General features: G+C 42.5%; 1 long non-coding RNA gene across 2 annotated transcripts in view; it reads right to left on the bottom strand.

The window, feature by feature from the left end:
• LOC142777281 (uncharacterized) overlaps positions 1 to 18,107 on the bottom strand; it is a 33,155-nt gene extending 15,048 nt beyond the window's left edge. For both annotated transcript variants that reach the window (XR_012888005.1, XR_012888006.1), the window contains exons 1-2: positions 17,844 to 18,107; positions 359 to 487 (exon numbers count right to left, since the gene is read on the bottom strand). This is a non-coding gene — a long non-coding RNA (uncharacterized LOC142777281). The remainder of the gene's footprint in view (positions 1 to 358; positions 488 to 17,843) is intronic.
• Positions 18,108 to 27,963: the final 9,856 nt, after the last annotated feature.

Genomic DNA, 27,963 nt, shown 5'->3' with positions numbered 1-27,963 from the left:
TTTTACCAGTGCATGTCGGATAACTAGAGGTTATGAACCCAGCTTCAATTTGGTGACCTTTATAGAGGTGCTTTTGAGACTTTAAAAGGACCCATTGAAAAATGTGTGGATAGTTTGCGGACAAGTTGGTGGAAAGCAAACTTGCATGTGCGCAGTAACTATATTATAAACTGTGAGTTAATGAGCCATATTTTTCTAACTGTAGCAAAAAGTGCGAATGGCTGCGTGAGCTCTATAACGGTCCCAGCCACGCGCAGCAAAACAAACGTCTAGTGTCTTGATGCCATCTGAAGTTGGAAACAATATTTTGAGTATGCCAACTTCTTGACAAAAATGTAATTGCTGGCGTATTACTTACTCTCAAATTTGGGTAACACATGTATTGAGATTATCATTGTGTCCTCGAAGATCATTGATGTGATGCCCTTTGCTTGTTGTAGTGGGCAGTGACTGGTCTAGCAGAGCGGCAGCAGGAATAAAGCTTGAACTGCACAAAATAGAGAAGACGGCCACCATTTACCTCTAGCGAAGCTAAGCTTTGGCAAATAATCTGTTTGCTCATGTACGTAATGTTCTATCTTATTTTCTAGGCCCCCGGACTTCGCTGACCACAGCGGGACATAATGCATTTACTCTCATTATCGGCCACCGTAGACACTCAGAAAATGAGACGTTCGCAGAAAACGCCGACACACTGAAGCGTATTTCTTCAATAAACTTCTTCAAGTGCTCACTCAGTGAAGCCACAAATGTGTGAGTCGCCTATTCCCCTGCACCTCTCAAATGACAAATGCTATACACGGACTTATTTTGCAGCTTCAACTCGTTAAGCCGAGGGTCCCAGTCAGCTAGCCTGCTGTCCAGACATTCAAGATGGTAAAAACACAAAGGGGGTGCGAGGAGGAGGAGGTAATTTGAAGTTTGAAACAAAACAACTGGAACCTTGAAAAAAGACTTTGCGTGAGTTTTCACGATAATCATATCACCTGCAAGTGCTATGAGTACTCACACAGGTGAGCACTAATGAAGCAATCATTTCGTCTGATCACTTTGTATACCACACCACTGTGCTGCTGTTCTAAAACTTGAATGAAAATATCTGAAATATCATGTGCACAAACTGATCAGATTATGACAGGTCTACCGTCGCATTCATGAAAGCCCAGTAAGTGCGCAGGTTGGGGGCCTTATTTTTGTCCCAAGAGACTCACAAGATCCCATGAGCGTTTGTCCTGGAATATTTGAACGCACAAGCAGCCATAATTTCCTGCTCCCCGGTTGACTGTTTTTTCTCGCCAAAAGATTTCTGCACTTCATGCGGTTTCCCAGTTTCTTGGGGATCTGCTCAATTTAGACCAAGCGGCGATGTCACTTGATGACATCATGATTTTAAAACTTTTGGTGACCTATGATGTCGACCAATGATTTTATTTAGCACTTGCGTAGACAGCAACAGGCACTTTTTGCGCTTGATATGGACTCTAAACTTTCTCGACCATGTGTACTGTGCTGTTTGTTTTGTAGAGGCGCGCGGATATTATCAACTTTTCGCACTGATTTGAATACTGCCTAAGATATATTAAGTAGATACCCACTTTTTGGATTTTAGGTCTGCGTGTATATGATATCATTAAATTTTTTTTCAAAGTTCAGCGGGTGCGATTTGCCTCTGTTACACAAATAAATGCGGTGCGAGCGGAACGTGTTCTATAGCTGAAAGAATTGACTATCACATGTTTCACTAAATCTGAACACTGCATTCGTGTATGTAGGTGTGACACCACCCTCTAAGTATGAATGTTGCGCTGCTCGACCTCATCTATCCCACTGTTGGCTCACCACGCTTGCACCACATCACGACCGATGTCACCCCAATCCCTAATCACATTCTTGAAGGTTCCAAGTATATATGTGAGAAAGTAAACAGAAAGTGGCACCCGATACATCTGTTCAGTGATGCATGAGGCTAGTAATGTTATGGCTGGGGAATCCCTTCCGCCGTTCGTGCTCATGAAATCACCATTTTTTCGAACACTCAAAGGCATGAAAATGGGACTTTGTGTAATAATAGCCATGAAGTAGTAAAAGATTGTTTTCCGGGTAGCTTCAGTATGCAGCGACATAATTATCAAGCGGACCATGCGCAACACTCGCAGTATATGTGTTGAAGGGTCTACTGTTACAGGGTGTTGCGACTCCGGGTCCCGCAGGTCTCAGTTCGGTAGCGCGCCCCCATCCTAGGAAACATCGTCGAACAAGTCAGATGAGGCGCTCGTAAAAGCGACAACAATTTATTTACAAGGTTAGTAACTGAGAAGGAGAACGAGAAGTCAAGAACTGTACATGAGAACTGTTGAACTGTAGAACTTTAAATAAACGAAAGACTTCGGCCTATATAGCGCCTCATTGCCAACCCTGGGCACATTGTCCGAGGCTTCCGCCAATAGGGCGCTCCATGGTCTAGAAGCTCCACCCACGAAGGAGAGAAAAGACCTCACTCAATGCATGTGGAGAGGGCACAGACTACACCATGCCCAAATATGGTCAAAAACGCACTGCACCGCCGTTTTCGCACACGTCACCAAGTTTCGTACACGTCCGATGATCTTGGTTTCCAAGACTCTTCTAGCAGCTGGGTGAGGTTCGAAAAACCGGCTGCCAGTACACGTGGCAAATTCGCCTGACTATTTGGGTAGGACAATGTAGCGGTGGGCCAGCATATCGTCAAAATATACCATCCCATTCAGACGCTTCCACGAAGAAAGGGGGGGAGGAGGAGTAGTCAACTAATCCCTCGTTGCGGAGGCCGGCTGTGGCAAGGGCTGCAGCAGATAATAAATTATCCTTTTTTCACCCCCACAGTCCATTCCTGGTTGTTTGCTAGAAGCAGTGGCTTAGCTGCACATATCCGGGGGCTCCATTGTCCTCGCAAGATGCAGCCACAACCAAGTTGGCTTTAGCTTGCAGCCTGAACTGCAAATACCATGCTGGTTCTGAGATTTCCAATTCCAGGGTGACCTTAAAAATGGCCGAGCTGCCTCCTTGTCTGTCTCGAAAGCTTTGCACGCAGCAAACACAATGGCCTTTCTTGAGTCGAGCTCACAATGGCCTCTCTTGGCTCGTGCGCTTTCTCTGCGCGAACCAGTCCCGAACCCCTTGTTCAGCTTTTGCCAAGAGGAAATTAATCCGTCTTGACGGCACACCCTAGCTTGGAATGCGTCGAAATATTTTCGTCCTGTTCACAAAGGCCGAAATTTTTCAATAATGATGGTGGTCGTAACAGTCTATCGCATGGTGGGGTGAAGATCCCGATGGGCTGAGGTTTGCGGCCACAGTTCGGAAAGATTAGCGCTGACGTCTGGTCTGGTGAAGACTATCCTTGATGAAGTAGTGCCACCTGCTTCATTTTGGCTCAAGAGACATCACCTACGCATAAGAAACACAACCACTCACCTAGTGAGCGCCAGACAGTTCCGTTAAACCCAACCAGGCATACTTACCCTTTTACAACTAATTGAAAGAATTACACTAGTTATTCTAAATTTCTCTCCTACGTTTGAGTGAAACAGAATAACAGTACTGGAAGCAAACCCAACCTGAAACCTTCAATAGTGGTGTCTTCAATGTACTTACCATGAGTTCAACGAACTCTTAAACGCAACAAAACAACAAAACCTAATCAATCGTCTTCGCCTAGGTCAGGAAAAAAAATATTTCAGAACTCTCGAGAAAGCTATTCGCGTCAGGGACAGCGACTTAAACACTCAGCGTTGCCATGGGGTATCCCTCTTTTTGAAACGTATGTCGAAGGTATACTGTTGCAAAACGAGGCTTCAACGCAGCAGGCGGCCATTCTTAGAGAACAAAGGCAATAACCCTGAGAGGACAATGCTGCACCTCGATAAAGCTCACTTGGTAATCTAGTAAGCTAGTTTTCCTAGCTGCCTTTACGACTCTTTTTCACTACCTAAACAGGACCCCTGTGAAACAACAAAAAGCTCAGAACGAAGAATTCTCGCATGACTTCCATTTACGCACAACGAAGAACTTAAGTCTTCGCGTGAGTTCTCTGCGGACGCTATAACCCAAGCTCAAATGCTACAATTATTCACGTCTCTAGTTGGACACACCTTCACAGACTCAAATCTTTCAGATTAGAATCATCTGCATCCTATAATTTGTCGAAATCTTGCTCTAACCTCGATTTTTGGTAACGCGTAACGCTCCGCTTAAGCTATCGCACGATACCTAAGCATTCTATCAAAACCAAAAGAACGGAACTAAACCTTGCGTAATAGTCTTGTTCGGTTAATAATACTTTATAATGCTAGCCCCTTGGATAAAGAACGCGCCGGGCCCTTCAGGTGCGTTAGCTCCATTCGCACCTATGGAGCGCTGTAACATTTTTCGACCAAAGGTACGCTTCCATACCATCTAAAAATATTCTAACTGCATGCTTCTTTGTACATGTTTACAAAAACAACAACATACCACGTTTGGCATGAACCCTTTGAAACCAGTCCTTTTTTATACCTTACTGACAAAATAAAACTTTACTTTAAAGGAATAAAACTGGAACAGTAGTCAAATGATTTCCTTCCAGAATTTCTGGGTCGCATTCTGTGAAAAGCTTGCAGCTGACCTTCACGCTTTCAGCCTTGCAGGTGGCGGTCGTGTTCTCTGCCGCTTTTGCGATCGCCAGAGGCCACAATTAGCGCGAACTCCTAGGCCAACTTTGCTATCTCGCATCATTCGTGCTTTTGAGCGGCTTTCTTCGTAACACCGAAGACTCCCAAAGTGCGGGTGAAACACTCGCCATTGTCTTTTGGGGTTTGATTCTACCCTGAATTTAGAACCAGAAGCCTTTCTTTTAGCAACCTGTAGACGTAGTTGTCGACGCAAACCTGTTCTTATCAACGGCGCTTTCCTTCTTGGGAACGCGTGTCCCTTTCCACTACTCTTCTCTCGCCAGTTTCGCCTGACAGTACGCCTCAAAGGAAAGTTTGTAGAATTGCCGGATGGCCAACCGTTCCGTGTCCGCTGCGGCGTGCCCTCTGCCTCAAGCTTTTGTGGTGCCGCACGTCCCCGCATTCTTCTTTTGCAGTGACACTTATGTACAACCTTTCTTTGGTTGTTACAAACTTCCTTGGCTGCTTCATCGGGAACCCTATATGTTCAGGTGTGCCTGTGCACCACCCTTTCTGCCGCCTTTGCCCTTCGGTTTCCCAGCTCTATTGCTCTGACGGGCTGACTTATCTGCGCTCCCCTCACAAAACCAGACTCTGGGCCCTCCACAGATCTGAACTCTTCGAAATTCGCGTCCTCAATTTGCGGGTAGATTTTATCGTCCGGCCGATCCTTTACGTGTCGCTGCACAAGGCATGTCTCTAACACTGCAAAAGCTCTGTTCATGCTGCTGGGCTTAGACTTTTCCTCGAAACGATTCTCCACCAACATTGCGCCTGTTTGTACACCTACGACAGCCTCGCAATGTACTTTGTCACCCTCTGAGGTATTTCCTACGCTATTTGTAGGAGATACTTTCAACAGTAGCTCGCCCTCGCTGGCAGTATGGTCGGGTTTAGTAGCAATATGACTTCACTACAGTTAGGACTACTTTCGTCGTCCTTTCTTTCAACCTCGAAAAGGTCATTTTCCTGCTGAGGCTCGAGCGTGGTCTCCAGCTCATCAATCTGCTCAATGATCCCACCAGGGGGATTGGAACCAGCCTCGGTCTCACATGGAACACCTTTTGGACTTGCTACAGTTTGCATACCAGCCACCGTCCCGCTCTCTACATGCACTACATTCGCACCATCGGAGAGTCGCGTACTTTCCCTAGGCGCTATTTTCCTAACAACGAACTGTTGCTCTTTTCTCTCCGCCGAAGGATCACTTTGCATGTCGCACTGATAGAGACACGTACCTTTCTCGGGCGGTACCTCGCAAACAGCGGCTTCCACGGTGACTTCACACTGCACCGTACTCGCCACTTCACCGCACGTTTTGGGCTTTACACATACTTCACACATACACGACGGACGAAAATCTTGATGCAGTTCCCGAATGCAATTATTCGACCTTTGTATTCTTTCAGAAATGGCCTGCATCGTAGCTTCGTGTGCACGTATCTTTTCGGCTTCTTCTGCCTCTTCTCTTTGGGCTTCTGCCTGTTTTCTCTGTTGAATGCTCTCGACATACTCTGAGAGGTCCTCATCGCTTGTCCCTGTCCCGACGATCCGCTCGATCCGTTCTGTTTTGTTGTGGGAGTCCGACACATCCAGTTTAACTCCTCTGCGATCACTAGCAATACGGGTTTTCACAGGGCTTTCAGATTCATGACTGCTTCCAGTACCGTTCTCTGTTCTACAAATGATTCCTGTCTTGCAGATAAATAATCCTGACAACAACGACAGCCCTAGTTTTTTGCCTTGGCTCAAGTTACCTGTTAACTTAGTCTGAAAAGCTTCCGTAAGCTTTTACTTAGAATCCTGTTCTGTCACGGTTAACCTTGGCGTCACCCAAACATTATAGCTTAAACAAGCTATCTCACAATTATATGCCTGACGCAATTTATCTGTTACCCATATGACTAAAACAGCCCTGTCACCGTTAACCTTGCCGTCACCCACCGGCTATATCTTGAATAAGCTATCTCACAATTATCTGCCCGACGCAAGTAATGTGTTAACCTGATGAATAAAATAGCTCTGTCACTGCTAACTTTGCCGTCACCCACAGACTATAGCTAAAACAAACTATCTCACAATCTGCCTGACGCCAGTTACACAATGACCAAAAAAAGCTATTCTCCCTACCAGCTTTTACTCACACATTAGTAAATGCCTGGTGAAGTTTAACAGAGAAAGTCGGCACTCACCCGGCTCGCAGTAATGCCTCCAGCGTCCCGCATCTCAGCAGTGCCTTCCGGTTGCCTTTCGCAGTCGATGACCTCATGTCATCCCAGAAGTGCCGTTCGGCTGCCTCTCAAGTCGATGAGCTCGAAGCATCCGACCGTTGTCGTCCATCTCCTCTCGAAGTCAATGGCATCGTAGCATCTGACTGCTATCGTCGAGTCGTTGCTACCTGGGTTGACGTTATCTCTCCGCTGAATCCAGTGGTTGCGACCTGGGTTGACGCTATCCTACCGCTGCCATTCAGTTGTTGTGACTCCGGGTCCCACGGGTCTCAGTTCGGTAGCGCGCCCCCGTCCGAGGACCCATCGTCGAAAAAGTCAGATGAGGCGGTCGTAAAAACGACAACAATTTATTTACATAGTTAGTAACTGAGAAGGAGAACGAGAAGTCAAGAACAGCACATGAGAGCTGTTGAACTGTAGAACTTCAAATACACGAAAGTCTTCGGCTTATATAGCGCCTCGTTGCCAACCCTGGGCACATTGTCCACGGCTTCCGCCAATAGGACACTCCATGGTCTAGGTGCTCAACCCATCAAGGAGAGAAAAGACACCACACAATGCATGTGGAGAGGGTACAGTCTACACCATGCCGAAATATGGTCACAAACGCACTGCACCCACGTTTTCGCACAAGTCACCAAGTTTCGCGCACGTCCGATGATCTTGGTTTTCAAGATTCTTCTAGCAGCTGGGTGAGGTTCGAAAAACCGGCTGCCAGTACAGGTGTCAAACTTGCCTGACTGTTTGGGTAGGAAAATGTAGCGTTGGGCCAGCATATCGTCAAAATATGCCACCCAATTCTGCTGCTCCCATGGAGAAAGGGGGGGAGGAGCAGTAGTCAACTAATCCCTCGTCGCCGAGGCGGGCTCCAGCTAGGGCTGCAGGAGATAATGCATTATCCTTTTCTTCACCCCCACATTCCATTCTTGGTTGTTTGCTAGAAGCTGTGGCTTAGCTGCACTGATTCCCGGGCTCCGCTTGTCCTCGCAAGATGCATTCACAACCAATTTGGTTTTAGCTTGCAGCCTGAACTGCAAATACCATGCTGGTTCCGAGAATTCCAATTCCTCGATGACCTCGAAAGTGGCCCAGCTGCCTCCTTGTCTGCCTCGAAAGCTTTGCTCGCAGCAAACACAATGGCCTTTCTTGAGTCGAGCTCACAATGGCCTCTCTTGGCTCGTGCGTTTTCTCTGCGCGAACCAGTCCCGAACCCCTTGTTCAGCTTTTGCCGAGAGGAAATTAATCCGTCTTGAGGGCGCACCCTTGCTTGGAATGCGTCGATCGAAATCTTTTGATCTCATTCACAAAGACCGAAAAACTTCAATAATGATGATGGTCGTAACAAGAGCATGCCTGAGCACGTGTAATCTGCTTTGGTATTTTTTTACAAACTGCCATATCTAGTGGCCACGTGGTCAAGTTGTGTAGGTGTCATTTACTATCTCCTGAAACGGGTATGCGAACCTCGCCAGTTGTCCCTCGTGCTTCTCAATTCACGACATTCCCCCTGTAGGGTTCCTAGAGCAAATATGAATAGCACCAGCAGTGAATAATGCTACCGGCTGGAGATTAAAGCCCCGAAAAGGGGGCCATCTTAGCACTTCTGTTGAAGGAAGAGTGCACGATGTAAAGTAGAGGTGGAAAAAGGGAAGTAGCAGGACAGGAAGCTTACATTTGCCGAAGAGACATCTGACATCATGCCCACCAAGGTGCTACCTCACAAAGACTGGTGTGCAGCTGCGGCCTGCTAGCATTGCTTCAAAAATACAGGCAGATCTTCAGAAACAATGAAAGTAAATGGTTTATCGGAACAGAAGCTGCGCTCGAGTGGAATTTTGATGCTTTCGTCTTTTTCGTGCTTTTGTGTGTGCTTTAAGCCCCGACAAAGGCATGAAAGAGTGATGCATATTAGAGTAGTTTGACTGTCTGAGAGACGGTATGTTTTAAACGAAATTAGGTAAAATGCAGGTATTTTGTTGCTTTGCATGGGCCAAAATATTGCTCACATAAGTTGCACCAGCATAATGAAGGCTAGGCATTGTACGTGAATTGCCATGTTTTGTCGTGAATTTGCAGCTTAAGTTGATTTTCAAGGGAATGCCTCTGCAAAGCTAATGATACAGCTTCTTCATGCCGAGAACGTACAAAAACTTTTAATCTTATACGACAAAGTGTAGAGCGAAAAACCAAACTTTTCCTAATATAAAAATTGGGTAATTTTACTTGGGGCAAATGCTTGAAATTGGGTCAAGTTTGTTTTGATGCTTTCAATTTAGAAGGATCAATCTGATAAAGTGAGCAGCACTCGCTGAGCTAACTACTAACAGAAAAGTTGGTAGTCAACCGCTGCACTTCTTCAATTAAGACAAGTGGTGTAGCCAAATAGAAGAGACGCATCGATCACAATTTCCAAGAAAACAGTTCACTGGCAATAGCATAATTATGGGATGGTACAATATCGGTAGTCAACGCATGGCATGAATTTTGAGAAGCAAGGTTTATTTTGCCTGAGGAGAAAATATGTACGCAAAGATAGAAAGCAAGTCCATAAATATTTGATTTTGTTCAAATAAACAATTTTTTTCTCTGGAATAGTTTGAACATAAGTCGAATTAACATGAAAATGAACTGAGCTCCTTAGTGATAGTAATATTTAACCCAACTTTACAAAACAAATTATAACAAATCTACACAGACATTCCGCCTTCTATGTGATTGGCATCCTCAGTGTGCACTCGCACTAAGTGTGTGGAGGTGACCGAATTCACTGATTGTCTCGTATGTGTATACTCATCCGGATGGAGGCCACGATAGTTGTTGCACGCTGGCTGGTCACGATGGTCTAAGCAAGACTCGAAAAGATTTCTCTTCCCTATCTTTTGTTCCCGAGCCAGCGTCATTGAATTATGGAAGTCGAAGGCATGCCCCATTTTCAAGAAGTGTTTGATGAGCTTTGTCTGAGAATGCGTGCTTTTTGTGATGTCCCCTTTGTGTTCTTTAAAACTCGTTGACCACTTCCTGCCAGTTTTTCAATATAAGTGGTGTCGCAGCCGCTGCACAGGAACTTCCAAACATCCCTGTTTTGATCGTTCGAAGGAGGGTTGTCTTAGGGCTTGAAGAGCATGTTTACCAAGGTAAAATGAGGCTTGAAAATTGTTATAATTCCCAGTGGAAAAAGTGCTATTCAAACAGAGTCTGAAAAACCTTCAACGTATGGTACAGAAACAATGGGTATTGTGTTTTCTCGCTGCACACTCCTTGTTCCCTTTTGCATGTGTTTCTGGGTGTCGTTTATAAACCTGTTCATATAATGACTTCGTTACGATTCACCAACCACGTTTTCCATCTATATGACTGCAAGTGCTGATCAGTGATGTATGTGACTCCACATGCATGGGTGAAATAGGCAGGAAGCGACCAACAGGCCTCAAAGAGCACAAAGGAGACATTCCAAAGCCACTCATGCCACGCTATATAAGACAAAACTCGTCCAACACTTTTCGACGACAGGACATGCATTCAACTTCAGTGATGAGACAACGCTAGCTCGGGAACAAAAGTGGGGCAAGATAAAAATTCTCTAGTCGTGATTCATTAGTGTGACAAGTTGGTGCGCGACAACAACCGCGGCCGTGTACAAAGCGACATACGAGACAAGCAGCAAACTGTGTAAACTCCGCTTATTTGGTGCCAGGGCATTCTGAGAATGCCAGCTGCATATTTGGCAAAACGCCTATCTAGTTTCTGCTACATTTTGCTGTAACAAGTAGGAGCCCATATTTTTAATCATAAAATGGCCTGTGTTTTTGAACATTTTTACAACTGCTCCTTAGTTAAAGCTGTGCTGCATACTGTGTTGCACCAAAACGATGCTGATAATTTATATTGATGTTTGGATGATTTTTTTTAAATTTTGTTTAGGCACTTATGCACGTGCCTTAAGAAGAAAATGAGGAGGACAATTTCATTCTAATTTACTACCAATGCGGCTGATGAGGAGTGAGAGTAAAGAATACTACGCTATGAGTGCCATCTGTTTGCTATGCACCAGATTATATAGCAGTTTTAGACTACTAATAATTTTTTGTGAGTCATTTATATAATATATACCTCAACGAACATTGCCACCCTGGAAATAACTAAGAAGATTGATTATGTTTGAGCTTAAGAACTGAAATAAGACCGTAAATAGGTTAGAAATGTTGATTTTTTGCTATCATGTATGAGTAAGGAGTCGATAATTCAGCTCAGTACAGCTCCACAAATTTCATCTCTGCACTATTTAATTTTCTCCACTGCAGTGTTTTTTCGTTGCTGGATTGTTACATAGCTTTCTGTCAGTCTTGGCACAGCTTTCAAAGGATGTTCAGACAGATTTTGTCAGCCAATTTTCTGCCTTTTTTAACAACGTGTTCTCATATATATATTTTGTTTGCTTGATAAGCTACTAATATCAGTCTAATCACTTCCTCTTCATAATGCAGGCCCTCATTTCCAACCGTTTACCTTGCATCATGGCTTGTTCTATGGTTGTCAGAGCCATCACCCTACAATTGCTGTTTTCCGACATCGTCTACAGTGTACCAATCCTGGACGTATCCTGACCTGGCGAGCTTGTTCTCTCAAGTAGAACCACATTGGTAAAGTTTCGATCAAATACTAGCGACATCCACTTGCTGCTCAGTTTGCATATGTGAGCTCCACTGGGCATGCGAACTGTTGTGGCGGTATGGCTGTTAGTTGCTTCTCTGATGACGATGTAGGTTGGTGTCCATTTGTCATTATACTCTAAAAGATTGCATTTACTGCGCCTGCTGCTGTTCCTGTGCCCTTAAGTATGATTGTATATGTATTCTTAGTTGACATTTCTGGTTCTAATTTTTTGTTAGAAATAGGGTACTCGGTTATAATACTTGTTCTGAATACCTTCGATAAATCAATTTCTTTCCTAACAACTTCCACAAACAAGTTGGAGTACTTTGCCACTTTTCCAATGATGCGCATAACCACTCACTACAAATTATCAACTTGGAAGCTGCATGTACTGCGTATCCAAAAAAGTTGAAATGCTAAAATTAGTGTGCACACACAGCACAAGAATACATAAATAAAAATACTAGACAGTTAAGCAGAGCAGTGCATAACATTATAAATTTATCTTGGGCTCACCTCTAGATAAAAATAATAAAATTATGACTGATTGAACAAGAATATTTGTGTCAAGGCAATTTAATCATCCAATGAACAAAAGCACCACCACTTGGTAATGAACTGAGCAGAAAATTATTGCATGCCTTGTGTATTTGTTTTGTGATCAATATTTCTCACTTGGTTGTGGCTGGGTGGTCACTGTTTTTCGCGAATGACCGTGAGCAGTTGCTACACTGATGGCGTTTGGCTTTTTGTGACCGGGTGTCAGCTACCTTACCTTTCAAAGGCGTATTTTTTATGGAAGCAATTGGTCACATTTAATGAGCCGCTTTTCGCTAAATGCGTGCCAGGCAGTAATCATGAAGTTCTGTTGCTTTCCAACTGATAAGCTGCTCTTGATGTGCAACATGTTTCGCTACACGGATATTAGCAGGTTTTTCTGTTTAGGTAAAAACTTCTTGTTTTAATCCTTTTAAGCTATGTCAAAACAAGCTGTGTCTGAGTGGGATGTGCCAGTTTTTCAATGCTGCTATATTGTCTCTCTTCATGAAATCAAGACATAGACATTCAACAGCAGTGGCAACCGTCATTGTATACAATGCATGCATCACTGTTGGAAAATTACCGACAAGGCACTGGCTGTCTATGGTATTCATGCCCTCCTATGTATTTAACACATAAAATTTTCGCCAGTGTCTTCTCCCTTGGCTGTTCATGTTTCCCCTGATATTGTAAGTACTATAGATAAAAGCTTTTTTCGTCAAGCTTTTGCTAAGGTTGTATAAAAAAGTTGTGTTTTCATTTTGCACCTGTATTTGTTTTTTACGACCAGCAGTGGACATAGTATGAAAGAAACTTGCAACAAGCCTTGTTCATATTCAATAATGAATTCTTAAATTGTGTTTTTAACACTCCCATTTATATCCTGCCCTGTCACAACGACAAATAAATAAGAAGTAACCCTCGCAATAAATATCTTCTTTTTTTCTTTCTTAGAGCATTCAGGTACATCGGCATGTTCTTTCCTGCCTAAGCTGTGTGACTGCATGTCCTCATGGTTGCTCCTATTCAGCACATAAAAGCACTGCACCTTCAACACGTGTTGACTTACTGTAGTCATTGCTTACAGAGAGCAATACCACATTTTTAATGCTCTAAAATTTCAGTATGTGTATCACATGTGTTGGAAGCTTCGGGATACTATTAGTGTGTTTTTGGTCTTACGGACATGCACAAGTGTGTTTTGAAATTCTTAAGGCTTGGCTGTTTCAACACCACTTGTTTATGCATGTACAAATGCGTTTATAAATAGCTGTTAGGATACAGTTTTTTTGCAAAGACAATAATAATGCAATTTTCCACACCATACCAGGATTTTTTCCTAGCCAGAAGCTTCGGGGCGGTTTTCGCAACAAGTCAATTTGTCTTTTATTAATAACGCACACACAGTAGTATATACTTTCTGCGCACTTCGCATGAAAGTCAACACGTCACACAGCAATGTTGACATCACGTTGCTAGTTTGTTGTCATTGCGTTGCTGGTATGTTGCGAAAAAATTGTCTTGATGTTGGAAAATGTTATCCTGGACTCGCCGTACCCTCCTGAATGTTACAAGCAACGTTATCTTGTGATCAAACAAGGACGTTAAGCGCTTTTCGGCATTGTTACTAACTGACATCTGGCGCTTCCATTACACGTTAGGATAACATTCTGCGTTACTTGGGTATATATGATAGCGATGCATTTATCAAAGGACACGTTTACTGAAAATTCACTCTTTCGTAAACACATTTGTTCATTGCGCGCTTGGTTATGCCAATGATATGTCCGAGACCACGTCGGTGAGACCTGGCTTTCGCCCTTTGATGATGATACGTGGGGTTTAACGTCCCAAAACCACCATATGATTATGAGAGACGCATTGCCTTTTCGCTGAGTAATATTTTCGTAATTATGCACGCTCGTCACCCCTATATAAGCATACACTTGAGCTGCCTATATTTTGGTCATTCGTTTTGCAAATCAAGTGCACTCCTGTACACGGTGATGAAGATTGTGCGCTGTTGTCTACAACAAAAGAGGCCTATGCTTGGCTGGGTGGAGTGAGTGTTGTCGCCTTCACAGCTCAATATACGGACGACCCCGTTTATTAGCAACCACAGCTTCACGTTTTTCGCACTTCTTTTCTGCCGCCACCACGTGAGGCTTTGGGTGCAGCGGGTTCCCTTGTTTCCGCACCCGTGCATCGGAAATCAATTGCTTCGCGCTGCGTAGCATCACTGAGGTGATTCTGCCTCGTTCACCGACCGCTTGCAAACATCAGACTCTGCTGGCGACGTGTTTCATCTTAATCTAGGCCACGTGCACAAAAACAACCACCTCGGGGGACAAGAAATCGGAGCTCTGGGACGCGGGCGACAAATGACACCGCTTTGTGGCACTGCTGCCCGCCCTGAGGCAAATATTGTCTCCAAATGGGCGGCCGTTGGCGGGTGCCTTAAGTGACCCTAGAGCCATCTGAAACAACGTGTTTTCATTCTTTTGCCGTTGCCATCAGTTCTTCCGCATTTCCTGATAAAACAGTCTTAGTACAGTGCCTGGTCAATATATAAAAGAAGGATTGGCGATTATACTCTGTGTAACGTTGTTTCATAATACTAGCAGGGCGACCAACGATGAGGAGTGAAAGCCCTGCCACAACCAGTCTTTAGTCTTTCACCTTCTAATTTTATTTCCCAAGTGGCAGCAGCACCAATTCTTCTCTCTCCATCAATGCAACCTATACAGCAGGTTACATGAAAGGGGTAAGACGTTAGATTCGTATAACTAAATTGAAATATTTACACTCCTGATGAAACACATAATGCTTGCTGTGCCCAACATAAACTCCTCCAGCATACCCTAAAACTGCGTTCGTTACAAAGCGTTCTTGAATAACCCTGGTGTATTTGAAGTCGTCAGTAGGTGCACGTGCCTTTTTAGGAGTGTGTGAATGCATGTTCCTATATACACGACTGTCATTGGTTAGAATATGTGAACTCTTACAAACAGCAGCTTGCGCCAGAACATCTGCTTATTAAATGGCTTTTTTCATTACTGTCAGTTATATGTCGGCAAACTCACTAATGAGTGGACTCACTCTGATTGAAGCGTGCGTCGGAGTGTGAGGGAGTTCGGCAGAGTTGTACTTAGGTTACGCACAAAGACAGGAAGGCCTGCTTAACCCTGCTTGCCCGATGAAAAGACTCCTGAATTATTTTTTATTTAAAAGTGCTCGAAGGCCCGAGAGCAATACAGAGGAGGGTGATGCCATTAAGAATGAAAAAGAGTGAACAGCTACATTGAATTAAAACCATACAAAGAACAACCTATACCGAAATCATACATTCTAGATATAACAGGGCCGTTTTGCGAGTAAAAAAAAATAAAAGTCCTTATGAAGCAGTTTTAGCGATGTGACTCAATTGCATGGAGTTTGAGCAAACCCTTTAAATGTTGGTTCGGCGCCATGTCTACTGATTTTTTCTTTAGATTGCATAGTACTCCGCTTTCTCGGGACTGGTACGATCACGCTGAGGCGACACTGGTGTCTACACTTTTAATCCCGACATTTTTGGATTTGGCTTAAAAGTCATCATTTCAAGCAGCAAAATGCGTCATTGTTTTGAATGGTCTATACCAAGCTTTGACCCTACGGTTCAACACGCCGGACAGCTCTCATCAGCGCGCTCCTATGCGCGTTTCGGTTTTTTTGTGTGTGAATGTTTAGCATGATACTCATACGACTCTGCATCATTATCCAGGAGGTAAAGCAGTCTCTGACCACGAACCACGACAAGATTTTTTTCGCCGGCTCCGAAAGATACATTGCCGAAAATTTATGGAGCCTCCCATTATGACGACCCTGACAACCGTATCTCGGTTTTGCAACGTAAAACGCCACCTATATTGCCTTCAGTACCTTCGCTAAAGCATGAAATTGACAAAACACAAAATTAGGATTTGTATTATTCCAAAGACTAATACAAATTAACCTCGGTAATTATAACTCAAAATTTGGTAAGTCTGCGTTCGAGAGAATCCTAAGCGAAAAATAAATTTAGCTATTGAGTTCGAGTGAGCTCCATTTATTTTGCCAGCCTACGCCCTCACTATAAGACATTTTAGGATGTCTTTCAGTGTATTTAGTATTAGACGATCAAAATCATGCCTATCCTGAACGTACCTCTCCACCTTTCATGCTCATGTTAAAGGGTTTTTCAAGAGCAGTTTTTTGTGCGCGGTTGCTTAGTGAAACGGTGACTGTATTGGTGACTTGCGATTTGATTGTGTCCAACTTTTAAGTATAAGCTCACCATTCTAATATTTCCGTTTGTAGAAAGAGTGCACATTTAGGAGTTCGTAATTATCTATCATAAAACGTGCTCATCATAAAAACTCGTTTGAAACTCGCCCTGTTAAATCATTGTCTTGATTTTAGTATGGGCTGTCATTCCTTTTTGCCGTAAATAGTGGCAAGGTCCCCAGAAGTTTCAGCGCATAGCTCAAGATGGTATTACTCATAATTTTTTCCTTTCCTCGCGTGTTTTAAGCTGACCAAGCATCATTTCACAAAAATACTGCCATTTTTCTGATCGTCGAAAAGTAGCGTACTATAAGTACAAAAAATGCCTTCGTTTTTATTTTTTGATTTTGTTCGTCTTGCATGTGGTGCACGTCAAATGATATCCCGCTTTTGTGGATCACGGGCCCTAGGAGTCGTTTTGGCGTTGAATATTTTATGATCAATGAGTATTGTTTCTATAAAAGCACACTTGCGCACAAAACTCTGTTTAGCCACTATTGAGCTTTTGCGACGCACAATAGTGTTTAGCGTCATGCGACTTCAGTTCTTGCTCCCACGCGTATTGAAAGCATAAAAATTTAGAAGTTTTTCAAGAGTAAATGTAATCATTCATATATTGTGAAATTATTTGCACAAAAGAACGAGCGCAGGAAAACTTTCTCTTTCGCAATATGTAAAACGGAGAGCTCTTTAAATTTCATCAGTGTGCGTATCCAGCTGTTGCACCAGAGTTTCGTCATCACATGATCAAGATGGGCCATAACTCCAAAACGTTTCAAAGTTGCAGTATACCTTCCATGCGGCATGTAGCGTTTCAAGGCAGCAGTATGTTGAAATAAACTATTTTTGTTTTCCCTACTCGAGCCTACTAAACTATATTGTTTCAATCAAGCGATCTGTAAACTGCGCTCAGCTGCTACGTCATAAAAGACGAACATGTGCGTAACGTACAGCGCAATAAAGAGAAAGGCGTTCTACCTACTAGTCTCCGCAGAAGCCTAACTGAAGGCGTACTGATGCTGTGTTTGATATAGGTATATTATAGAAACACTTAATTCTGGTGCACGCAGGCTTCTTCTTTTACATCTGCTTCAGCAAGTATACTCTTTAGAGAAACAAATATTTTTTTGTTCCTAGTGGCGTCCCCTAAAGAATATGTCAAAGGCAGCCTGAACAAGCTTCCGTCACTTCCACGGCTTCGACATGCTTGCACTTTTTGACGTGTCTGACCCCTGAAACTAGGCAAAGACTCATTTTTCTGTTGATCAAAGTTTCTTTAAAACTTCTTCTTTCTTGGTAACGGAGGAATGCTTTCTCTATTCAATTTGTTTTTCTCAAGTTTATAAATTGGGTCAAATAGCAATTCACCTAGTTTCATATTATTAGCAGTGACTGACATACAGCAAATGAACAAAAATTAACTCACCATACCAATGGTGAGAAAAATCCAATTTCTAGAAGCATTTTTGATCAATTCCGGTGATGCAGGTGCTCATGACATGAGCAAAAAGCCCAGATACACAGCCGCTTGATCTCCCCCATGCCGAGTCATCTTCCTAAAAAATGGTTTGCTTGAAAAGAAAAGTTGGCCAGCATACCACGACGGGAGGTGAGGGTGCTTTATATCGGTGATGTAAATACCCTTGCACCTGCTTACAATACGTCGCGTGAAGGTGTATTCCAACTCATCTTCCATATTTTGTGACAGTCGTACCCTGCCTTCCTGCGGTCAGCATGCGACGCCACTTAGTTTTTTCAGACTGGTTATAGGTTTAAAAGTTCGTGCATTTTATCAAAAAAGTCACAGCTTTGCCCAGAGACGAAGAAATGAACGCGATAGCAACATATTGGAAGGTCACATGAAAAATGTCAAGCAAATCAAAACGCGCCCCGCGTTTGTCAAGCAGCAGTGACGCACAAAACGTACTGGCAAATACCGATGAACGCGAATAAGAGTTTCAGTTGTTACTTCGCTGGGTCAGAAAAGTGCACTTTTTTCGCAAACGGAGATTGTCCAACGATTTCAGTGACTTTTGTGCGCCTGGTAACCACAAGAGAATTGTTTCGGTGAACGCCCAAGGCCAGCCGAACATACCATTTTTCCCACTGCGAGATAAGCGCACGCTTGAGGTCCACCCTGCCCCTTCCTACTGGGCAGAGCACACGAAAAAGACGAGAGCGCCCACGGCCCCGTCATGACGATGTGGCGACGCGCTCTCAGTGCGTCATGTTCCTGGTAATGCTGAAAACACAACCGTCATCCCCGAGATGCCCGTTACCAGTGGTAAGTAGCAGATATAGTAGGCTTGCTTTTTGAACACTAAAGAAAGCGCTCTTTTGTTACTCAGAGGCCAACACTTCACACTCACAATTCAGAGGTCCCACGTTCGATACCGCGTACCTGAACCGTTTTGGCGGGATTTCTCTTTTTATTGTGTTTTTATATATATAGATACGTATACATATATGGTGAGTTATGGCAATGTTGACGCCAGCGGCAAAATCCAGCCGAAATTGTGCATAATATTGCTACCGCAATAAAAGCATCTTAAAATTTAGGAATAACTGGGTGGATTTCTTGGGAGCTCACTAGACAACTTAATGAGACATTTTCAGACGCCCCTTTTTCTCTTGTCAAATCTTTCAATATTTCGGCAATTACGTCCATATTTCTATAATTTTAAAGCTTCTAAATTGTAATGTGACAGTATTCAGAGTCATTACTGATAATGGTGCGATTTTCATTAAACCTACGTATATGTCCTAGAAATAAATACACAACGACGCAAAAATAGGTGCACTGAGCATACCTTTATAAATAAAATAAACATTCAGCTCAGCTATTTAGTTCACACTGAGTTTGGGGTCACTGCGTTTCAGTAAATCGCTAAAACATTTATAATGCAAAGTTGAGTTGTCGTACGACCGAGAGTAGAAAGGGGATCATGCGCTTTCTCGTCACTTCAATCACACAGCCACACTCGCGACGTGCATCTAATGGAACGAAATTATGAAGAACCGTCTACGCCTAAAAATTAATGGTTAGGCTAGTCGTACAATCTTATTAACTGAATCTGACATATTACCAGAATAGTATTAGACATAGCATCTCGTAATGCACAGCACTGGTATACAGCGTTCATTTACCACACATGTGGTGGTTTTATTCTCGTTTCTTTGTAAGAACTAAGAAAAATGTAGTTTTTTGCTACTGACATTGTCGATGGGCCTCCTCAAACTATTTTTTCGCCAGTGTGCCTATGTCACCAATTAAACCTCGCAACTATATTGCGGCTCAAATCTACCTATACAGCCCACTATCATCAGTATATATAAGTAAATTTAGATGTTGCTCTGCTTCAATTACCTTGTAAAAACGCTCAATTGTAGAAAATGAGTAATATAGATACAATGCTAACCTTCGTTCCTATTAGTGATAAATTATATCGCGGGTTCTACGCGCTATAACTACCATATTATCAAGAGCCAGGCCAAAATTGAAGGCTTGAAAAATTCGCAATCATCTGGTGTTATTTAACATGCAGTGGAATCAGTACACGAGCTTTAACCACCAGGGCCATAATAGTAGTCTTCTTTCCTGTGTACGTACCACGTATTCCTTGCTCGATGTATCGACCAGTCATTGGCCACTAATGCGGCTAAAGTGACTGGAGCCTGCTTCATGAGTGCTTCTGGAAGTGAAGCATTATAAATCCTGATCACAAACACTTCAAACAACCAGCTCACATGGCTCATGGTGGCTGAAGGCCGAGAGCGTTAAGGGAGACGTCTGCGTGGCCAATGGCTAGCACCATAACCGACGTGGTGGTGCTCTTTCAGGTGGAGAGAAGCATTAGTTGGCCCGTATGCTAGGGGGAGACTGAGCCGTGCTATGTAATTTACAGTATTTCTGTTAACACGAAAATGTCTTATGCCGGGATCCATGAAGACTTCAGAGACGAATTTCCGTCATGGATGTGACGTTGCATATTTAGCGCTACCCATTGGCAAAAAACATTCAAGGAAAGGTTTTCTTACTGGACGTCGAATCTCTGACCTCTTGGGAAAAGATGAGAGGTTTCCAGTGCTCTACCCGCTAAGCTATTAAAAAATTGCGAGGTTAGGTACCAACACGCCTTACATCTTTCACACATTATCTTGTTCCGTGCTCTATGTTGGTGAAACTAGACTATGCCGCCGTCTTTGAGAGCTCAAGAAAAGTAAAGTGGCATGACACAGTTGAAATAGGGCGTCCGAGATCCCGCGCCTGCGCACAGTCTTGCAAACCATGTTTAAAGCTTCTCGATAGCGGTAAAAAATACTGACAGAGCGAGCACTGAAGTGTCACCGACGTAGATATGTTATAGAAAAAAAAAATACTTACTTTAAGAACGGGCACTCCCATCGGGCCCTGTGGCCTAAGTGCCGCGCTGCTTTCAGCGCCACAAGCGGCTGGTGAGACCTGTTCATTTCTTCAGCATAAATAAAAGAACAAACGTTTTTTTCTTTCGATGCTGGGCTTTGAACCATTTTCTCAAGCTCGTAAAGCGATTGTGTTTACCACTAGGCAACACACCCATGCATCCACTAAAAGAACACATGTTGAGTACATCTAAACCAATCTAAAAGACATGAATGTGTACCCTTTGTGCATAAAAAATAATGAAAGACAACAATTTCGTGTCACACTTTACTGATTTTTGTCGTAATGCATAAACGTTCTGAGCAGGACATGATCTAAAGCCGATATTGCGAAGTGTACAAATTGACAAACTTTTTTTCTTCAAAAAAAATGTCTTGCCAAACTTGGGTCTCCAAGGTCTTTTTGAGGCGGCTGTTATATGTCTTGACTAACAATTAGAAACGGGTATGCCGTCTGTCGATCGATTGGACCCTTCCTTGCTCGGCCGCAAAAGGCTCGAGGGGCCACTCTTTACGAAAATATAGTTCTCTGTGATTATTTGCTTTGCCTTTCGCTTCGAGTTAGGGCATGACAGCTCCTTGTTAGGGCATGACAGCTCCATGACAGCTCCTTGACAGTCGTGCAGCTTCCACGTGCACCAACGATGTGTCGCCGCTGACCACATAAGAGTGAGAGCACCACATTTTTCATAAAAGCTGCTACAGTAAGGACTGTACGTAGGTGACAATGTCGACGGGCGAATGTCGTGCCTTGGTGGAGCGAAACAGGCCAGCTGGACAAGGAACACTAGCGCACGTTTGCAGTTCACGTGCGAATGGCGGCGTCACGCGCTGCTGAAGTGCGGTATGCATGAATGCTTGCGTAGGTTTTGGGAGCGTGCCGCTACTCTGTCTGTACATATCTTACGTGCTTTGAAGATGTGCATATTGAATTGCAGTGCATATGGCATATTGAATTGAGTTGCAGTTTAGCATGTGCTTGTCGATGTCATCATTGTACGCGATTGACAATACGCTGTGTCCAGAAGTATATTAAACACTTCAGTTGCCACCCTGAATAAATAGTGAAAACTGTTGGCAATCGTCACCATAGAGATGTGCCCCTAGCTGTTAATGTGCATGTGTACACGTAAAACAGTGATATAGCTGTGAAATACCAATAGAAACTGTAATAGCTGCCATATGTCCCTACATAATAAGCACAACTTTAATGAAGACACGTTTCACTTTCCTGTAATACCTATTCTTATGACTGATGAATGAGCCAGAATTTTGGGTGTAGCCATATGTAAGCGGTGCTAATTAGGGCAGCGGCTAGCATTCTTGTAACGTTTGAGTTGATTTTACAATAAAGGATCATAGGTAGCAGTTAGGCAGTTTTGGCGAGACTGCTAAATATATAAAGTTTTTTGTTCTTTTTTAGTTGTGTGCTTCATTGCATTGCGGCTCTTCGCATTTCTGTCTTCCGCTTATGAAAATGGCAACGTCTTGTAGGTGTACTGTATGATTCCCCGAGGCAACATGAGGACGCAACCTGTATGTCTCTCACATGTCGCGACTTGGCCGCAGCTTTTATGTCGCCTCAAAATGTCTGTCCTTTCTGTTTACCATTTGTTATTGTCCTGTATGTCTCTCAACTGTCGTAATTTGGCCGCCGCTTTTCTGTCACCTCAAAGTCTCTGTCCAGGATGTGTCCTGTAAGTAGCCACCTTTTATGCCGACAAGAATTTAGGCCATTTGCACTGTGTGCACAGGGCGGCATAATACGGCTACTGTAACTGAAATGTGCATAGACATGTACACAAAACTCTGTAAAATTATTAATTTATTATCGTTTATTCTAGAGTTTAGAGCATTTTGCAGACAATATTCAAACAGGCAATGTAAATTTGTCGGCGGATGAAGCAAAATACGATTAACTATAAAAAATGTATGCGGCCTTACAGACCATAAAACAAGGAACAATCACAACTTCACAACTAACTCAGAATATATTCGACAGTCATCAAATATTGCAAAAATTCAGGAATGTGATGAACAACATCAACACACACTACCCAGAGCTGCTGAGGGATACGTGCTTGGTGAAATAATAAATATTGCAGTAAATTAGGAATGTTACAAACACAACATTGCAGTACTAGTAGAGATGCCTGGTTAACAGCAAACTGCTCTACTTAACATGCAACACTGTAAGTGAGACTACAGCACACACGTCACCTCCTTCATGTCACCCTCTACTGCTGAGCTGAAGGCCGCAGAATCAAATCCTGGCTGTGGCCGCAATTTCCATCAAAGAAGAAATGGTTGAGACCTGTCTGCTTAGACAAGAGTGCATTTAGAAGAACCCTATGTGGTGAAAATTTCTGAAGCCCTTCACTATGGCACCCCTTTTAATTAAGGAACGAAACTTGAGGCAAAATGCCTATTTTTCTGGAGTCCGTTTTGAGCCTCTCTAAGAAATAAACACGAGCTAAGAGATGGGAAACATTTTAATAACATATTTACTGTGCTTATAAGTGCCTATTTCGAGCTTCGTGCCTATATGAGCTTTTCAGTGCGTAAAAATGCTTTTCCACGTTCGTCGAGCAAACGTTTTGCCTAAATGAGCTCTTCATATGGAGGAAAACAAGAAGCACTTGGTGTGGCTATATTAACGAACACGTGCATAGCGCGGTAGTGTTTTTCCTTGATGTTTTTAACTACTGGTAAGGCGTGATTATGGTTCGACGTAGAATCGACACGCGCATACACTGTGTTATATCGACGAAAACAGATCATAAGTCGACACACTGCCAAAGCCAACGTATATATAGAATCGGCAAATGTGCTCCCACCAATGTGACGTTTGCCAGCGCTCCGATACCATCGCACTTTAAATGCGCTTTTACGTGAGCGGGGCTTGTACCCCAGTGAGGATGAGCGAGGATGAGCGAGGAAAGCACCTATAGCGCTAGCACGCCTTCTTAAAAGGTTTGCGTCGCTTAGTTCGAGAGTAGTGCAGCATGGTTCCTTAAGCGTGGCTAGAGTGTATACTGTAGCGAAGCGAGGGAAGGCTAACGCTAGTGTATCCCCTGCCCCTTGAAGATATCCATCACTAGGTATGAATGTAGTGCACCTCGGCGGTTCCGTTTGCAAGGCTAGAGTACAGTGTACCTAGAACGAATGCTAATCAGGCGAAAGTGAGCTAGCCTAGCGCTGCCGACTACAGGCTACACATAAGTTTTGTTGGTATTAATGTTTTTATTGAATACCATGTTTTTCATGAAAGTCTGCCGAGCAATGCAGAAAAACGAGAAGTTGTAAAACTACCTTCTCAGGCAATGAACGAGTGGATCACAGCGCTACTTCGTCGATCGGGAAGCCAGAGAAAAGAAATTGGAAAGGTCATAATATTTTGAATTTAATGTCCACTCTGAAGCACGCATAGGCATAAAGCTTCTAAAGCTAGTTATGCAACTGCCAATTTATTTAAATAACCCCTGACTTTGCGCGAATAACATGTATTTTGTAGTCATTCCACGGGCACACAAATTAATGTTGTTATTTTTATGTCCACATCTGTGAATTCGCATGCACAGTACTCGCATGTACATAATAAACAGAATGCAGCAATATGTGAAAGCTTCACTGACACATGCCACTTTCAACTTTATCGATTATACTGCAGAGTAATGCACAATTTAAACTTGTCGAGGGACGTCAAGCAATAGAGGTACGCACTAAGTGGTGGAAGTATGCATCAAAGAAAGGATCGCTATCGCGTTCAACGCTTAAAGGGAAAGCTTAAGGATGCCCATTTTTTTTCGAACACGAAGGAAAGTTCGCCTCATCTCCAATAGGCTCGTCGCTGACAGGGTTGGCTTAAAAGCTTGAATCTGCCCTGGAAAGAATCCCAGATTGTATGTGCTAAAGCAGGCGTCTAATGTTTAAAGTGATGCTAATACAAATGTTCTGAATGCAATTAAAGCCTTGAAAGTGCTAGACCACAAGTATGCTACACTACCTACAGCGAACGTCAAGCGTTCTTTTTCGCCTAAAAGCAAATGCTGACTAAAGTCAAGCACAATTCAAGACCAAAAATTTCGAGATGATGCTGGTTTGTTTATTATTTCATGGTCTTTCCCACAATGTCAAATTCGCTCAGCCTTTACCCAAATCTGTTCAAAATGATTATGCTTCTTTCTATTTCTTTTCATGGAAAATATAAATTTAGCAGTTAGCTTTTTTAAAGCACAGAATTTGCCTGCTGTCTCTGCTAGAAGGTGAATATTTGTCCTCTGCGCGCTACTGAAGAAATTATGAATTGAGTCTATAAATGCCTAAAGAACAGTTTTTACCACTTATTTATGTAATAATGGCAGTTTTGGGGCCTATCATGGGCACCTAAAACGTCATTTTTCATGCCGAAAGTTTCAGTATTTACTGATAATCATATCGTGGTTTTAATACAAACTCAGCAAATATTGTACTGATTACACTTCACGGAAAATAAAGCAAGCAGATGTAGATGAAAAACTTTACCTTTCAGCCCCCTCCCCAATCCTCGGACTCAAGCTACAATATTCCAGAATGCCTTCTATCATTTATCATTAACAATGTTCAACATGAGTATGAAACACTGTGAAATATCACACATGAATGGGTATTGGCAAAAATATGTATGATTAAGTACGACAGTAAGAAATCACCTAATTGCACCTATGAAGTGAACTTTCCGAAGACAATAAAATAACTATGGTGGCGTAATAAAAAAAATTCAGTGAAGGTTACAGTGAAAATAAAATAAGTAATGTGCTAATTTTTGTTACAACACAAAAGGTGCTTTTTTTAAATTGCTTATGTGCAGAAGGCATCAATTAAAACCTGACATGGGAGTCTGAAGAACCACTCACTCAGTAGATGTTAAAAAAACTAAATATGCATTAAAGAGCTTAGTAAGTTGCATTGACACATTCAAAAATGTGCTTTGTGATTGAACTGAAATTCAGCTCCAAGAGCAGAAAAAACACTTTGCCAGATACGTTGTATCCAGAGGGACACAAAAAAGAAAATAATGCTGTCAGTTGCCCAATAAACTAAGAATATTAAAATTTTAGCTACTGAAAGAAGCGGGTATGTCTGCGTTGGAAAAAGTTTTTGAGCATGTTTATGTTTCTAGATAACCCGTTCCAAAGTTTAAATTTGCTTCTCATGAATACGCATGCAAGGCAGTGAAGATCAGCAAAATATTACTCTCTGGTGGGACGAGGAGCCAATTCTTGCTTTCGCCACCCAAAAGTAAAAGGGTAACCGTTATTATAATGATCACCCGTGCCTTCGACCAATAGTCAGAATAAATGCATCTATCACATCCAGATGTCTGTCCTAGTTCTCACTGCCCTGGATACATACTGATGCAAGCTGCAAGTAAAGTTTCCAGCAGGACTTATGAGCACGAGCATGCTAGAATTTTTACAAGCGAACCTATGTAGAACTGGACTTAGTGAAATATTTAAAACATACGTGACCGCTTGCAGCAGTCATTAATAGGTTCAATAATTATTCTCACTCAATGACACCGCTGACAATGAGAAATATTGTCTCACATTGCGTCCCTTTGGATACATTGCTGTTATTTTGAACATCCTGAACATGAGTGCTACTTGAATTCAGCTAACATTTAGTTCTATGAAGTTGCCTTTTCACAGAAAACAGAAACCTTGTGCAGCTGCTGTGCACCCGCAGCGAAGTTTTTCACGAGTCAGGATTTATGACCGGCTAGTCCGGACGTCTTCCACACTCTTTGTACGACGAGCACGTATAGACTGCAATAGAAACAAAAGAACAATTCAGTGAAATGTGTCGGTTAGGAAAGCTTCATTTGGCAGCTCTTTATAACGATCATGAAAAATGTGTCTTAAAAGAGCAAAATGTACAAAAACGAACATGTTACAAAAAAAAAACTTCCTCAATGTTCTTGGTGAACACAGCTGCAACTCTAAAAAGGAATATGAAATTTCCACATTTCAGGTGTGTCACTAATATGCTTGAATAGCGCTCCTGCATAGTGCGCATACATGCTAATTTAGTGATACGGCAGCACATACATGACGGTATGCTGTTTTAACAAATATTCTTTGCAACAAACATATAAAATAATTTATGTATTCTATGTCGAACGCAGCTAATGTAGCTTTGTTTCGGCTGCTTACACTGAGACGATTATACCTATATTATCAAAAATGGGTTTCACTAAAACTACTGTTGCTGCTAAATAATGGTCATTAGTATCAATAATTCTGGTTGGCTAAATAGGCAGTACTCCTCACATACCACTCATCATAGGTTGTCTTATGAATGTATGAAAAAAAGTGGAAATGCTAAGACATAGAAGGCATTCCTATTGAACTACATACCATTCGAAAAAGCATGCAAGCTTCTGCAAGAATCTCCGGTAACCAGAATAATCCAAAGTATTGGCCGTGATTTAGCAATACAAAATAAACGTTATATGAGACTGATTTCCAACGTTGTATAATTGTTTCAATGCAAACAGCTTAGGAACATTCAGTTTATATTTATGATTCTCAGATAAATACACTGTCAAAATTTTATTTTAACAGCAACACATGCATGCCTTCTGCATGCATATTGTTATGTGTAGCAATATCGCGAGTTTTGAGTGATAAATAAAATATTCATTTTTGAAAACACAAGAGGTCTCTTCTACAACTGTAGCACAAGCCTAGAGAATTTACCTATGCTTGTCATTTGATGTGAAAGCAATAAACAACACGCTGACCACGATTGAACACAAATTATAGCACGACGTTTTTGCCTCCGTACAGCACCATTGCTCACAAGTTACAAACATTTTGCTTTTATTCGTGGTCAGTGTGTGGTTTTTAATTATTTTCATGTCTGTTCCTGCTCAGTTGGGTGTAAGTTAGTCATTTATTAGAAAATTTCATTGGAGGTGGTGGTCTAAACTGTTCTCATTGTTTGTACATATAAAAATGTTCAGCAAAGTTTGAACCCGAAGGTTGGAAGGGGCGCACACAATAATTAAAAAACTAAAACGAACAAACAAAATCCAAGCGCAGTGAAAACAAGCTGAATAAAGTAAAATGTGCTCAACCGCA

Source organism: Rhipicephalus microplus, chromosome X (assembly GCF_043290135.1).
Source record: "Rhipicephalus microplus isolate Deutch F79 chromosome X, USDA_Rmic, whole genome shotgun sequence".
Classification (NCBI taxonomy): Eukaryota; Metazoa; Arthropoda; class Arachnida; order Ixodida; family Ixodidae; genus Rhipicephalus; species Rhipicephalus microplus.
This window is presented reverse-complemented; position numbering and strand designations above follow the sequence as displayed.